The sequence below is a fragment of the Moschus berezovskii genome, chromosome 6 (assembly GCF_049115385.1).
Source record: "Moschus berezovskii isolate FMDL1 chromosome 6, NW_MosBer_1.0, whole genome shotgun sequence".
NCBI lineage: Eukaryota > Metazoa > Chordata > Mammalia > Artiodactyla > Moschidae > Moschus > Moschus berezovskii.
In genome coordinates this window covers 110,480,546-110,496,643 of record NC_142465.1, presented here as the reverse complement: position 1 = coordinate 110,496,643, position 16,098 = coordinate 110,480,546, and the positions used below count along the sequence as shown (strand labels likewise).

Below are 16,098 nucleotides of genomic sequence, written 5' to 3'. Positions count from 1 at the left end.
CGGAGTCATGTTTCCGCGAAGGGCCAAATGTTTCCTGTATATATCTTCGCATCCCAAATTAACCACGCTTTCAACTTCTGCAACAGTTTAATCTCTCACTTGATGGCCATTTTCCACCAAGTTTTTATTGCTCCTCGAAAGTAACTTTGGGGCTTTCACTGATGGCTCAGTGGTGTAGAAGTTACCTGCCAGTGCCAGAGAAGGATTCAATCCCTGGTCTGGAAAGATCTCACATGCCTCGGAGCAAGTAAGCCTGTGCACCACAACTTTTGTATTCTAGTACTTTAGTGCCTGAGCATCGCAGCTACTGAAACCCGTGTGCCCTGGAGCCCGTGCTCCACAGCAAGAGAAGCCACAACAATGAGAAGCCCATTCACCACAGTGAGTAGCCCCTGCTCCCTGCAACTAGAGAAAAGCCCGCACAGCAGCAAAGACCCAGCCCAGCCGAAAATAAATAAACAAATACAATTATATAAAAAAGAAACTTTGGATGTGTCGGAGATGGATGCAGCAAAGTGGCCTCAGAGGGTCTCTATCCCGTCTCAGTCAAGTTACACACGTTCAGATATACGAAACTTTGTCTCACTGTGAGTGGTCAGAATTCCAAATGTTACATCCTTGGATGCCAAGGGTCTACCCCAGGGATGGCAAACACCTTGCACAGATACTCTTACTGTTAGAAGGGTCCCTGGCAGACATCACTAATCCATCTTGGATGTCTTTCCTGCTGAGTCTTTAGCACCCACCACCTGCTGAGTGCTTTCCAGGTGGCACTAGTGGTAAAAAATCTGCCTGCCAGTTTAGATAGACGAAAGAGACACAGGTTCGATCCCTGGGTCGGGAAGATCCCCTGGAGGAGGACATGGTAATCCACTCCAGTATTCCTGCCTGGAAAATTCCATGGACAGAGGAGCTTGGCAAGCTACAATCCAAGGGGTTGCAAAGAGTCGGACATGACTGAAGCGACTTAGTACGCGCCAGCTGAGTGGACTGACACAGCAGCCAAAACCCATTTGCCCTTCTGGCCTTCTCCAGCTGTTGAATGAATGAGGTTTTTTTTGTTTGTTTGTTTGTTTTGTTTTTAAATATTTTATTTGGCTGCGCCTAGGAGGGTCTTAGTTGCAGCTTGTGGGATCTAGTTCCCTAATCAGGGATTGAACCTTCGTCTCCTGCACTGGGAGCACAGAGTCTTAGCCACTGGACCACTAGGGAAGTCCTAATGAATGGGTTCTTGATGGGAGAGACTGCAGACCAAAGAATGGCGTTGCTGGACGGATTTCACCCTGGAGTACCTTCACAGCAGGTAATGACCTAGTGTTTTGTGTATTTTCCTGCAGAAATATCCTGGGATCGTCTCTGATCTGTCAGCCGTCAAGGTGTTTGCAGGAAATTTAAGGAAAAAACAGGTCAGTGCTGGTCTGGTTTCATCGTGTGGTGGGGCCTCTGAAAGTCTGAGTGTTATAAACTGTCTAAAGCCAGCGTCTCTCTTGCCCTTTCACTGTGGGTTGTGGGGGGAGAGGATGGGCTGGGATGTCGACATTTTCTAGCTGTCTCTCTGCCCCTCAGCTCTTGACTTTGAATTGATAAGCCCCTTAAATTGGGCTTTGGGGGCCAGGGGAGATAGTCCCTCCTCCTCGCTGTTTCTGAATGGTGGCCGGCAGTATGCTTAATTTCTTTCTTGACCACCCTGATGGTAGGGAGGAAGCCTGGGGGGATACAGGAGAAGCCTGTAACTTCCTGCTTCCTGTCTCCTCCCAGCAGTGGGCTTGGGAGCCAGGGTGGAGGACCTCCCACCAGCCGGCCAGAAAAGAGTCTCTGGAAATCTGGCCAGTCCCACCTGGGTCTGTTCCTCTATACTGGGCCCTGCAGGAAAGCCTCCAGCCGTCTGGGTGGGCACCCTCTGCCGGGATGCTCGCTGGGGGTCCTCGTCTCTGCTCCTGCAGACTCCTGGGGGATATTGCTGGTAGCTTCTTTCTTCGCAGTACCCGTGTGTCGAGGCCCCTGCGGAGCTGGAGGTGGGCAGCAGCCTACCCAGGCTTCCGCTGTGGATGGTGCTGATTCAAGTTCCAGCGCTGCTGCCTACAGACCTGGGTCTTTTAATGTGTTAACTGATGTGTGTTTTATCCTGTGGCTTCCTCCTGCTCGGTGGTTTGTGAATCTCTTACCTTTCGGAACCTGGCTGCGTGGTGGAGGGGGTGGTGTGATGATAAGGGTGGTGCTGGGATCTGTTCTTGTCAGGAGTCCCTTCTTTGTGAGTCCCAGCACAGTGGTTTGGAGTCCCAGGAGCAGCCTCGGGCCTCTTACTGGCATGTTGTGCTTTTCACGTGATACTCAGGTGCCAGTGTCCATGTTTGTCATCATCATCATCTGCCACAGTGTCTGGATGTCCACAGCGAATTTAGGTTTCCTTGGTGGCTTAGACGGTAGAGAATCTGCATCTGATGTAGAAGATCTGGGTTCGATCCCAGGGTCAGAAAGATTCCCTGGAGAAGGAAATGGCAACCCACTCCAGTATTCTTGCTTGGAGAATCCCATGCACAGAGGAGCCTGGCGGGCTACAGTCCATGGGGTCGCAAAGAGTCCGACACGGCTGAGTGACTGACACGCACACAGACACACCTAATTTAACATGACTTCAGTATTGAATCTTAATTTTACTCTCATTTAGTTTTCACGAGGGTCCTGTGGGGTAGCTATCATTTCCCGCTTTGCAATGGCAGCAGTTGAAGTGGAGTGCAGGCGAGACTTGCCTAAGACCACATCTTTAGTGCTGCGGGTAGGGTCAGCAGCTCAGGACACCCTTCGCCTCTGCCTTCCCAGCTGACCTTCGGCCCCTCCTATCAGGCCAGGGAACCTGCTCGCGTCCCTCCTTGAGTCTGCAGTCTGCTGCAGCCAGGATGTAGGCTCTCATTCTAAGCCATTCCCCCCTCGCTTGGGGCCTGGCGGGGGACAAGGGGTGTGCTTTCAGTCTGCCGCCCTGGGATTTGGGGCACCGCCTACAGGATGACTGGCTGGCAGCCGGCACGAGGCCAGGCTGTGGGAAGCCAGTCTGCTGAAAATCCGGTGGCGGGGATAGAGGGACTTGTGGATAAGTGGATGAGGGTCATCACCGGTCCTGCCTTTTCCTGCCCTATCACAGAGATCCCACGGGGCTTACCTGGAGGGGCCCTGCCAGGCCCAGCATGCTGGGAGGAGCCTCGAGGGAGGAGCCAGACAGCTGAGCATCATTTGCCATCTAGCCAGATGGCTGTCCTTCTGTGGGTCTGTGCTGAAAGCAGAGTAGGGGGGTCTGAGTAAAGGCCCTTCTGGACAGGAAGTTTATCCCCTCCTGAGGCTTTCTCAGGCTTTGATTTAGCCAGGTCTTCTCCTGCGGTTGAGCCTCTGGAGTGGTGACCAGCTCCGCGTGGATAGTCGTCTACCTCTGCCTGGTTAGGTGACCTGGGGCAGGCCCATCTCCTCCCCTCCATCGCTCAGATACCTTCTGTTTCTGGCCTTGAGGTGGATGGAGGATGGAAGGACGAGGTTAATGAGTGAACCAGAGATCTGAGTCCTGATGGAAGCCGGGCTGGGGGCCGAGGATGTCTACAGAGATGGCTGCCCCGCTGGTTAGCTAGTGGCCTGACTTCCGTCCTGCGCTGACGCCTCTGCAGCCACTCTCATTTCACCTGCTTCCTGCCCCAGCCTGGTGAGTTTAGGAGTGAGAGGCCCCATCTCTGGGCTCCAACCCAACACATTAATAGTCTGAGCGTCAGTTAGAGCCCCTGGCTTCCCAGGTGGCTCAGATGTAAAGAATCTGCCTGCGACAAAAGAAACGTGGGCTTGATCCCTGGGTCAGGAAGATGCCCTGGAGGAGGAAATGGCAACCTGCTAAAGCATTCTTGCCTGGAGAATCCCATGGACAGAGGAACCTGGTGGGCTCCAGTCTATGGGATTGCAAAGAGTTGGACACGACTGAGCAACTAACATCTTCTTAGAGCCCCAGTTTGGTGGAATGAAAACATCTGCCAGGTGGGGGCCAGCTTCCCCCTACCCTTCTCTCAAACCAGATCTGCAGCTCAAGCTCAGCGGCACTGGGGGGCTCTCGAAGAGGCAGCCAGGAGCTGCGAGTCTGCGGGCTCACCTATCACCACGTGCGCTTTGGTCCCTGATCAGCAGCCAGGTGTAGATGAGGGTTTTTTTTTTTTTTTTTAATAATTTTTACTTATTGGCTGTGCTGGGTCTTCGTTGCTGTGTGAGGGCTTTTCTCTAGTCGCGAAAAGGGGGGCTACTCTCTAGTGGCGATGCACAGACTTTTCATTGTGGTTTGTCTTGTTGCAGAGCATGGGCTCTAGGCACGTGGGCTTCAGCAGTTGCGGATCCCGGGTTTCTGGAGCACAGGCCCAATCATTGTGGTGCATGGACTTAGTTGGCTTCCCAGTAAAGAACCTGCCTGCCAATGCAGAAGACGTGAGAGACTAGGTTCCATCCCTGGGTCGGGAAGATCCCCTGGAGGAGGGCATGCCAGCCCACCCTAGTATTCTTGCCTGGAGAATCCTTGGACAGAGGAGCCTGGTGGGCCCCAATTCATGGGGTCGCAAAGAGTCAGACACGACTGAAGCAACTTAGCACACACGCATGAACTTAGTTGCTCCGAGGCATGTGGGATCTTCCCAGACCAGGGACTGAAGCAGTGTCTCCTGCATTGGCAGGAGGATTCTTTACTGCTTAGTCACTTGGGAAGTCCTAGAGATGAGTTTTGAGTGTCTGGCTTAATACTATCTGTGTGTTTGAGTTTCCCACCCCCTCCCCACTCCCCTTCCAGGACCCAGAAATTTATTGCACTTTGAATACTTGCTTGCTTTCTGAGAGTCTTGTAATCATCTCTGCACCCAGTGTCAGCATTTGTAAAAATATCTGACCTAGTGCTGCAAACAGGAATGGATAGGGGTGGAGAGCCGCCCGGGGGTCTAAAGAATCAGGCAGTTCAGCCGGTCCCTGAACCCCCCACTTGTTGGGGAGACTTGGCTGTCACTGCAAGAAGACTGAGGGTCCCTCAGCCCCCCATGTAGGATCTTGGTGTGTTTCTGGCCTTGGCCTTGGCAGCGCAGGGCCACTGCTAACCCTCATAGCATCTTTGTGCAGATTCAAAAAATGCACTGACTCAATGGACATGAGTTTGAGCAAACTCCAGAGACAGTGAAGGACAGGGAAGGCTGGTGTGCTGCAGACCCTGAGGTCGAAAAGAGTCAGACATGACTTAGTGACTGGAAAACAACAGGTGAAAAAGAAAATAAATTAGACTGAGTAAATGGTTGTAAACCTGAACAACGTCCCACTCCACATGGGCCAGCCTTCTGGAGCCCTGGCAGGCAGTGACCCTGTGCTTGTGCATCCGTCCCAGCATAGCTTGTGCTCCCTGCAACCCCGGGAGGAGAGGGTGTTGGGTTCAGAGCTGGGAGAGGGCCTGGGGTGGGAATGGGCCTCTGAGAGCAGTGGACAGGGGAGGGGCATGATCTCAGAGGATGCTCAGAGCAAGGGTAGAGCCGGGTGTGGCTGTGCGTGTGTGCCTGTGTCAGTGAGTGTGTGTGTGTGTGTGTGTGCGAGTGTGTCTGTGTGTATGTGTGAGTATGTGTTTGTGCTTGTCTGAGTATGTGTGTGTGTGTCAGCATGTGTGTGTGTGTGAATATGTGTTTATGAGTGAGTATATGTGTGTGTGCACGAGTGTGTATATGCACGAGTATGTGTGTGTGCAAGTGTGTGTATGTCTGTGTGTATGTGTGTGTGTCTATGAGTATGCATGTGTGTGTATACGTGTGTATGTGTGTATACGTGTCTGTGAGTATGCATGTGTGTGCGAGTATATATGTTTGTATATATGTGTGTCTATGAGTATACGTGTGTGTGTATGTGTGTGTGTGAGTGTGTGTGTCTGTGTGTGTCTGTGAGTATGCATGTGTGTATGTGTGAGTGTGTGTATGTGAGTGTATCTGTATATGTATATGTGTGTCTGTGAGTATGCATGTGTGTGCGAGTACATATGTGTGTCTGTGAGTATATGTGTGTGTGTTTGTGTGTGTGTCTGTGAGTATATGTGTGTGTGTCTGTGTGTATATGTGTGTGTCTGTGAGTATGCATGTGTATACGTGTGAGTGTGTATATGTGTATGAGTGTATCTGTGTATGTATATGTGTGTCTGTGAGTATGTGTGTGTGTGAGTGTGTGCAAGTGTGTGTGTGTCGATATGTGTGTGCTTGTCTCAGTGTGTTTGCACATGTGTGTTGGTCTAGGAGGGCATTCTCCTGCACTGTTCTCTTAGCTGAGAGGCCCACCTGAGCCCTTTCATCAGGTCAGCATATACCTGTGATGCAAATGCCCCCTCCCTTTAGAGTGTGAAACACAGTACCTGGCTGCCGGCCCCAGCGTGGAGGCTGAGGTTTTGGGTCAGTGCTCTCCAACAAGCCCCGGGGGTGTGGGTTCTGCCTTGGCAAGTTCCCCCCCACCCCGCCACGGCTAGAAGGGCTCAGAGGAGCGGGGTGCCAGGCAGGTCAGAGTAGGGGATGTGAACGTGTAGAATGACATGTTTTGTTTCAGGGAAAGTGAGGTGGAGCTTGAAGCTTGCCATTTTCCACTCATCTCGTCCTGGGAGATTCTAAAGAGCTTTGTTTAAACACTGGACATGCTGACTGCAGAGTCCTGAGTCAGGGAGAGCCCTTGGGTCCCCCAGGAAGGCGATCAGGTTTGAAGCCAGAGTTGGGCTCTGGATGTAGTTCGTGGGACCCGAGGGTGGGGGGAGCTCTCAGAGCACCCCCGGGGCGTGAGTCACTCCACACTAGCAGCTATTACAGAGGGGCTCCTGCTGGCTTGCTGCTGGGCTGGGGCACCAGCACGGGGTCACCACCCACCATCCAGGCTGGGGCAGCAGAGAGGGAAGCAGGGTAGATTCTGGTCTGGTCTCTGCCTGCCCCTGCTGTAGACCCAGAAGCTGGGAATGGTGGTGGCCAGCTGGCCTGGGTCCATGGATGTCTCCTACGAGGAGCAGTCAGTCCGTGCAGTGTAGGGAGAATAATACAGGACACTGTCTCATCGAGGGCAGGGGTTGGGTGGGCTGTTCTCTGAGGACCCCCAAGGAGCCTAGCGGAGATGTGGCTTGGCCTTAAGAGACCAGGATGACAAGCTGGGAGGTTGGGTCAAGACGGGCATGGCCCGGTGATTGGGCTGGAAGGGGGAGGAACAAGCTGGCCATGGGGGCGAGCCTTCACTCAGGGGCACCTGGAGTGCCCCCCAGAGGAGACTGATCTTGGCAGACTAGCAGTGGACAGCTGGTGTTGGCCCCCGCAGACTGTCAGGATGAAAATGGATTTTTTAGGAAAATAGGCTTGTTGCAGAATTCAAGGTGAATTTTTTAAAAGTACTTTTTTGTTATTATTGTTGCACAAAAATAATGCAAACTCCTTATAACCTTCAAATGATACAGATGTTGTAGAAAGGGAAAATCTCCTATAATCCTACCCTCCTGAGGCAATCACTGTTAATACTTCAGCTTATGTTCTTTTCAGGTATTTTAATGATAGACTAGCATTCAGCTGTCTACCTACTATCTTAATTTCCATAAATAGAATAGCATTATATTAACTGGAAGGGCTTCCCTGATGGCTCAGATGGTGAAGAATCTGCCTGCAATGTGGGAGACAAGGTTCGATCCCTGGGTTGGGAAGATCCGCTGGAGAAGGGAATGGCAACCCACTCTAGTATTCTTGCCTGGAGTATTTCATGGACAGAGAAGTCTGGCGGGCTACAGTCCATGGGGGTCCCAAAAGGTCAGACATGACTGAGTGACAAGGACGATATACTGAATGGAAACTTCTTTTGCTGTCTTTCTGAACTGATCCTCAAGCGCCAGGCATGGCTCAGCTGGGCTTGCCACCTGAGCTTGTGGATGCGGGTGCGGTCAGCTGTGGGCTCTGCAGGGCCTGGGTGGTCTGGTGGCAGTCAGCTGGGAGCTCTGAGGGTGGCCTGGGTGGTCCAGGAGCCCCTCTGGCACATGTTGGGCTGGTACTGGCTTGCGGCTTGGCCTCTCTTCCCTCACGTGATTTCTCATTCTCAAGGGACCTGGCCTTTTAAGTGAAAACGGAATCTTCAAGGCCTCTTGAGATGGAGGTTCTGCGGTCTCACGATGTAATGTCCACCCTCTGCTTGGTCAGAGCAAGTCACCAGACCCACTGGAACCTTAGGGCTGGGGCAGAGATGCCTCTCTTGATGGGAGGGCTGGCAGAGTCACGTCAAGAGCAGGTGTGTTGAGCGGTGGGAGGGTGGGGGTGTGCAGTCCCTGCGTGGACCCAGGAGGAAAGACTGGGATGCTGGGGGCTCAACCTCACAGACGTCTGGAGGACAGTCCAGGCTCTGCCCCTTCTCAGCCCCCTCCGCCCATATGGGTCACCCAGGGAGACTGGCAAGGCAGGAGGCGTGACCCTCCTGCTGGCTTAGTGGTACATTCTGTGTGCTTCTGTGTGTGTGGGGGGCTTATCTGGCAGAAGGCGAGAGTGAGCTAGAGTGAGGGCTTTGTAACGGACAGCTCTCTGGCTGAGATGTAGGGCGGGAGCCTGCCTGCCCTCCGGAAGCTGCTGGCCCCTCGGCTGCTCGGTACCAGCTGCTGATTCTCATGGCATCTCCGGAGAACGTGTGTCAGTGAGTGAAGCAAGGGTCCTGCTGAAAGCCAGCCGGCCACTCCAGACTCAGGCCTCTGCCGGCCACTCATTCATTCATTTGCCCGCAAACGGGACACCCCCAGTGCTCCAGGCTTTCTCTCCTCGGCCCCTCCCACCTTCAGAGGTGGAGCGAGAAGTCCCTCCCCGCTCGATCCGACTTTGCTTCCCAGACAACTCACAGTGGACCTCACATTCTGACTTCCCCTGATGTTTCTGTTTGTATAGCTGTCTTATCACCTGCCGTGCGGGGTATCTCTTCTTGCAAGTGAAATGTCTGAAATGGCAGGGAGGCGGGAGGAAACGGGGTGAGGGAGAACCAGCTTCGGGGTCATTAAGGAATGCCACTCCCAGGTTCGAGGATGCTGCCGTGGAGCCGCTGGAGAAGTCTTCCCAGGGCTCACATTCATCACATTTCCCTCTCCCTGGAGCCCCCGGGCTGGCCTTGATGAAGTGCACTTTCCTGCACACCGTGTTCTTTTCTCTTGTCATCTGCCTGATGCTTTGCGCATTCATCAACCGAGAACAAAGGCTGAGAGGGCTTTCACGTTTGAAAACCCCTTGGTGTTTTATTTTCTCCCTGCTCCCTCTCAGCATCTCTCAGAAAAGAAACATCTTGTGGCTGAAAGGTTCACTGTTCGTGAAGCCTTCCACGCCACACGGCTTGTGGCCCTTCTCTCCCCGTCCTAGGCTGTCCCGGGGGAGAAGGGACCCGGCTCAGAGACAGGACAGGGCTCAGTGGGGACTGGGGGCGGGAGGGAGCAGGCCACTGCAGCTGCCCTGATGCTTTCCCGGGTGCTGCTCCTGCTGCCGGGTTCATGATATCTGATCAGCTCTCGGGCTTAATGTGTCCCGGTGCTTAGAGTTAAGAACGTGCAGAGCTGACACTGCAGACCTTGGAGAAATCTGGCCTCACCAGCGAGACAAGGAACCTTAGCCGCTCCTTTTGGCCGAGGAGCTGGAAAAACTAAATGGAGGTTCTCGGCCTACTCCAGCTGAGAGTCTGCCACTTCTGGGCAGACAGTAGGGAAACTCTCCCTCCGGGGAGACCCAGAAGGCCCATCTCTGATCCCTAACTTCTCTGCCCATGCCTCCACCCAGAGTTCTGGTGCTCTGTGGCTGGGAGGATGGACTCACAGGTCAGCAGCGTCAGGAGTCGTCGGCAGGTGAGCCCTGGCCAGCTTTGAGTCAGTGAGGGTCCCAGTCATCGTTTGGCCGTGATGCTCTGTGTGATCAGAGACTGTCAGGCGATGTGAGGTTAGGCGAGTCTCTGACCTGTTCTGGGCGGTCAGAGGCCTCTGTTTCATCCAGTTCTCCCATTTCCCCCTGAGGCTTGGCCCCGCAGCATCCATGGCACCAGGTCTGGGCTCTGAAGGCCGAGTGAGAAGGCATGGGATCGCTTGTAGAGGGGGCCAGAGCTCTCTCTTTAGGGCTCGGAGGAGAAGCCTGCCTGACCAACTGAAGCCTCAAACGAGGTAGGTTGTACCTAGTTTGGAATAAAACTGATGCTATATGTCTGTTTCATCATTTGCTTTCATCCCTGCTCATCCAAATGACACTCGGTTGGTGATTCCGTGCCCGTGATCGAGGTGGGGGGACCTGACCCTCTCTTTGTGGGGCAGGGTGAGGGAAGGTGCTGGGCTGGGGGGGTGAACCCCAGGGTGGACCCTGGGGCACAGGGAACAGTAGACCGCAATTCCTTAGACTGTGGGGCTTTTCTCCTTTGGACCCCCATGAAAAATGGCTACATTTTCAATTTGCCAAAAACTAAATTTTCCTTGCCTCAAAATAAATTTTCATTGCCAAAAAACCCTCACCGGTGTTCACTGGAGGGATGGTGCCGCTTTAAACAAACGCCTAAGAGAGAGTATCTGTCTTAGGACAGTGGTTAAGTCAAGTCCTGACTGTGTCAGGAACTAAACCATTCGGGGTTGCCACATCTTAAACCCCGTGGTGCAGTCTCCACCCACGCTGGCGTTTCTGAGACCCTGAGTCCCCTCCCCCACCTCTGGACTTTGAGCAGCGTTCATGAGGCCAGAGGACTCAGGCTGAAGACTCGTGCAGCCTCCGGTCTCTGCCCGGCTGGGGCATTTCCGTCAACTCACCTCCACCTCTGTCTCTTTATTTCTGCTGAGGGGCAGAGGCCTGGATTTTCCCCTCCACTGATGCTCCGCCTGTTTTCTCGTCACTCAGCACTCGATGGGCATGCAAATCTCTTTTGAGTGAATGAATACTGCATTCGACATATGAAAAGAAACATGTCCCTCATCCAGTCCATTTCCCCAGACACTTGGAGCACTCGCTTGATTTAAAACCATCCATCTTCATGGTGGGCTTCCCTGGTGGCTCAGACAATAAAGAGTCTGCCTGCAATGCAGGAGACCGCGGGTTCAATCCCTGAGATGCGAAGATCCCCTGGAGAAGGAGATGGCAACCCACTCCAGTATTCTTGCCCGGAGAATCCCGTGGACAGAAGAGCCTAGAGGGCTACAGTCCGTGGGGTCTCAAAGGGTCGGACATGACTGAGCAGTTAACACATCTTCACAGTCTTGGGGCTGGGAGCTGTCTCTGTGGAGGGCGAAGGACTCTTATTAACGTGTCCGCATCTGGGAGGGAGACTGATGGTGGCCTCTCCCGAGGAGGCGGACAGGAAATTGTGGGGAAGAGGAGGACTCTACCCGAAAGTTTCCCGAGGAGGAGCCTGAGGCTGACTCCCCCAGGAGCTCCCTGCCCCGGAGCGGAGAAGGCTGGAGCCAGCCTGGCCAGACCCCGACCCTGGACTCCGTCTCTCTTACCAGCCCCTCACCTGCTCCCACCTTCCTCAGCTCCCCCCGGGAGCGCCTCAGAGTCCCCAGCACCTGTGTGCGGTGACCCCGCTGGGCCTGGAGGCAGCGTTGTAGGAAAACATGCACCCAAAATGGCCAAATCGCAGAGGACTTGGGAGAGGCACGTGCGTGGTTATTTTGGGTTTGGTGGGCCGGGCTCGGATCTCTCTGGCATTCCCGGCCGCTGGCCTCTCTCAGAATTGACCAGAATGGAAGGATGGTAGAAATTGAGACTCCAGGAATAGCGCAGGAATTTGCTCATTCTTAACCCCTTAACGAGGTCCCGCCCTGCTCGGAGCCCACAGAGTGCTGGAATGGGGAGCGGGGAGGTAGGTCTCAGGCAGTTTCCTCTTTTTTGTCTGGGGAGGAGCGGGAGGCAGCCCAGGGCTGACTCGAGGCCAATCTGATAAGGAGCAGCATTTAGAGGCCAGAGGAGTGTCCCTCCCCACGCTGGCGCTGGCGCATCCCTGCTCCTTGAGGGGGTTGCCGGGTAAACTCCCAGCGGCTGGGTCGGTACCTCCCTCTCTCCTGATCGCTGTGCTTTCTGTTTCTGGATCTCTTGGGCCTCGGCAGGCTTGGGGCAGCTCTGGCCTTGAGTCTTGGGGAGCCTCATCTCTCCCTCCCTTCCCCAGAGTCACGCTCAGGGACCCTTTTGTTCAGTGCATGTGGAGTGGGCAGGTACTGAGCACCCACCCTGTGGCAGGCAGGTCAGGAGCCCAGGGGCGCCAGGCATCTGCCTTTGCCCTGGAGGAGCTGGGCTGCGTGTGCAGAGACCATGTAGAGCAGCACAGACTCAGCACCGTCCGCAGTGCTGGAGGGGCAGTGGGGATCGTAGCAGGCGAGCACGTCAGGGGAAAGAGCAGCCCTAGAGGACCCCTCTCTGTCCTGTGTCAGCCGCACCACTTCTCTGGACCTTCCTGTTCTTCAGTGTAGAGTGAGGAGTCTGTGATCCTCAAGCCCTTTCTGGGCTTTAGAGTTTCCCTGATTCCAGGGGTCTCGGGGAGGAAGACCCTTCTCAGATGGGTGGGATATTTTTGTTGCCTGCACTCTGTGTTCCAAACCGGCTCCCAGGGTGGACCTTTCAGCTGGGTCATCCCCATGGGGACAGGCGGGGGTCGGATGTCACGGCTGGGTCTCTAGCCTCTTTCCTGTCCTCCTGCATGGGAAACTGGGAAGTCTGACTTTAGGTTCAAGAGCTTGGTTATCCTCGTCCAGAAGGAGGTGATCACCCCTTGGGCTACAAGATGAGGTCCGAGCCGCTGAGTGATGAGCCAGTGAGGCTCAGAGTCTTCAGGGACTCGCCTGCCTGCTGCCCACCTGAGGCCACTCTGTCCGGTTTGTCTTATGATGCCCTCCTTGCAGGCTGTCACTTCTCAGTGTCCTGGGCATGGTCTGCCTGGCTCAGAACGCCCCTCCCACCCTGCATTCTTGTTTTTCTCTCATGAGCATTGTTTTAGCACATTTGAAAACTTGGTCAGCCATTATATCTTTTTTTGACCATACCACGTGGCTTGTGGGATGTTAATTCCCTGACCAGGGATGGCACCCAGGCACCCAGGTGAAAGCATAGAGTCGTAACTACTGGACTACCAGGGAAGTCCCTCTTCAATTATTTTTCTGTTCCCTCTTCTCTGTTTCTGGAACTTTAATTGCTTGTGTTTTTGGACTGATGTTGTCCCGTAGGTTGTTGACGCGCCACTGATTTTTTTTTCTGTGCTTCATCTTGTTATGTCTTCAAGATGTTTTCTTTGGCAGTGTCTAATCTGATGTTAATAACTCCTCTGCAGTGTATCTTTCATTTCAGATACTGGGTTTTTCATCTCTAGAAGGTCCATTTGAGTCTTTTTTATGGCTTTCTCTTCTCGTTATCCTTATGTTTTCTTCTACTTTCATGTGCTCACGGAACAAACAATAGCTGTTTTTCCATCCTTGTCTACTGGTTTCATCATCTCTGTCATTTTGAGGTCTATACTCCTGACTGCTTTTTCTTCTGCTTCTTTGAGTGCCCGGTAGCTTTTGATTGAACATTAGACACTGTGAATTGAATCTTGCTGGATTTTGTTCTCTCTCTTCAAATAGTATTGGAGTTTGTTCTGGCATGCCTTTAAACGGCTGTTGCTGAGTTGCTCAGTCGTGTCCGACTCTTTGCCACCCATGGACTATATCCCTCCAGGCTCCTCTGTGCCTGGGATTTCCCAGGCAGGAATACTGGAGTGGGTTGTCATTTCCTCCTCCGGTGAATCTGGATTGTAAGCTTTGTTAGGGTGGACCCGCCTTCAGCCTAGGGCTCTCTCAGCTGAGGCCTCGCCCTCTGAGGGCGCACCAACTCCTGGTAGTGAGCTCTCAGCTCTCGCTGGTGGGAGTGCGGCCCTGGCTGAGCTCTGCAGGTTGGCTGGCTCCCTGCTTCCTGTTGTGCTGTCCCCTGGCTTGTGGCATTTTACCCTATGCCTGTGTGGGTCAGGTGGGGAGTCCAGGGCACTCTTCTCTAGAGCGCCCTCTCTGTGCAGCGCCCTTCTCTCCAACAAGAGCGAAAGTGTCAGTCACTCAGTCGTGTCTGACTCTATCCCATGGACTGCAGCCCGCCAGGCTCCTCTGTCCATGGAGGTGTCCGGGCGAGAATACTGGAGTGGCTAGCCATTTCCTTCTCCAGGGGATCTTCCCAACCCAGGGTTCAAACCTGGGTCTCTTGCATTGCAGGCAGAGTCTTTACCGTCTGCCCTACCAGGGAAGCTCTTCTCTCCAACGTTCTGCCCTAAGAATTCTGTCTCCACGAACACCAGTTTCCATCTCCTCAACTTGAAGGGACCACTGGACTCCATGTGGATGGCTCACCCTGAGCTCTTATGTGGATGCTGCCTCCAGGCAGTAAGCTGGGCATCACAGAACTCTTTCGTTCCCTTCTTTCAGAGATCACAGTCCAGAGTTACCTGTTTTCTGGCGTTTAAAGCCCATGTTTCATGCCTTCTGCCAGCTTTCTAGTTGTTCAAGGGGCAAGGGTGAAGCCAGCCTTCACTGTGGCTACAACCCGAGTCCGGCACCATGGGAAACTCCCCTCGGGCGTTGCTGCCCTCTGGGGCAGGGGTCTCTAGTCATCCCTCCTACAGGAAACATCCCATAAGCACCATGTTTTTTCCCCATGTTGTATGTGGTTTTATTTCTTATCTCTGTACAGGCCGTCTCCCTGAGCACAAGATGATGTGGTATTTTTCTCAGTATCCCTTTACCTAGTCCAGTGCCGGCCATATAGGAGGCAGCTCATGTTTTTGGATTTTTTGGCTTTTTCTAATGTTTATTTTTATTTATTTATTTGGCTGCTCTGGGTCTTAGTTTCCGTGTGGGATCCTGACCGGAGACGGAACCCCAGGCCCCCTGCAGTGGGAGTACAGAATCTCAGCTGCTGGACCACCAGGGAAGTCCCTCACGTTTGTTGATCCAATGAACGAAAGAGATGAATGGAAGGAAGTGTCAGCTAATTGTGCTGTTACCAGTTGCTAAGAAGAGCGATGCTGCCCTGGGTGTGAAGCTTTAGATTGTCTCCTTGCTCTGTGGCATTCACACCACGTCTGCATCTGGGTTTTGTTAATTCTGGTTGGGATACTGGCAAATCTGAATTCGTCCAGCAGAGGATGACGAAGATGGTGGGAGCTACACCCCACGGGAATTGGATGAGGATTTGGGAATGCTTGTTTGTCTGGGGATTATCTTTATGAAGTGTTATGGGGAAGAGGGCATAAACAGTAGTGTTCTCCCCTCATGTGTGGGATTGATGTGGAATAGGAGGGTTTAAACATGTCCTATGGCTTCGAAGCCGAGATCCCCAAATGCCTAGGACCCATGAGGATTCCAGGAGGTCAGGGGTGGACCCAGTTCCAGAAAGAACCCTCTTAACAGCTGGAGCCGTCCAGCAGAGGAGGTGTGGGCTACCTTAGGAGGTCCTGAGCTCCCCACCACTGCTGGGGTTTAAGCAAAGACTGATACTGGTTGGGAGTTTTGTTTGGGATTTTAAGAGTAGAAAAAGTGTTTCACAGATACTCTCCAAGATACTTTTCTACTCAATGATGTTAAATATTTTTTAAAATTTATTTTTAATTGGAGGATAACTGCTTTTGCAATATTGTGTTGGCTTCTGCCATATAACAACCTGAATCAGCCTTAAGTATACGTTCCCTCCCTTTTGAACCTCCCTCCCACCTCCCCATCGTACTCCTGCCTCTGAGCCCATGATTCATCTCTCCTCCTAACTCTGCAGCGCGCGCGCATGCGCGCGCGCACACACACACACACACACACACACACATCTGCACAACTAAATTCAGGAAACATATTTGCAACATGCTCCCTACTACTCTTGCAACTCTCCTCCCAGCCTCCCTTATTGGGCCTCGTCTGGGGCCCTTGATGACTGGCCGCCTGCTGCCCATGCTGGGCCCTGTCGTTCCCCTTCTGCTTGCCTGGCACCCCATGGATCTGGCTGGTCCCGTGTCAGGGCCTTGTCGCATTGTCTTCTGTGTCTGGACACACAGAGCCTTTGAGACACGAGGACTCTGAGCCTCCTGCCTCCCGCACAGCAAACCCTGGCAGCCCTTCCCGCA

General features: G+C 53.4%; 1 protein-coding gene across 3 annotated transcripts in view; it reads left to right on the top strand.

Moving 5' to 3' along the window:
* Nucleotides 1-16,098, top strand: part of TSPAN9 (tetraspanin 9) — a 195,019-nt gene that overhangs the window by 6,235 nt on the left and 172,686 nt on the right. For 2 of the 3 annotated variants that reach the window (XM_055396281.2, XM_055396282.2), the window contains exon 2: nucleotides 1,338-1,406. The gene's annotated coding sequence lies outside the window, so the exon portion shown is untranslated. Of the gene's footprint in view, nucleotides 1-1,337; nucleotides 1,407-10,012; nucleotides 10,157-16,098 lie in introns of those variants that run through there. The other variant, XM_055396283.2, reaches the window with a different exon arrangement.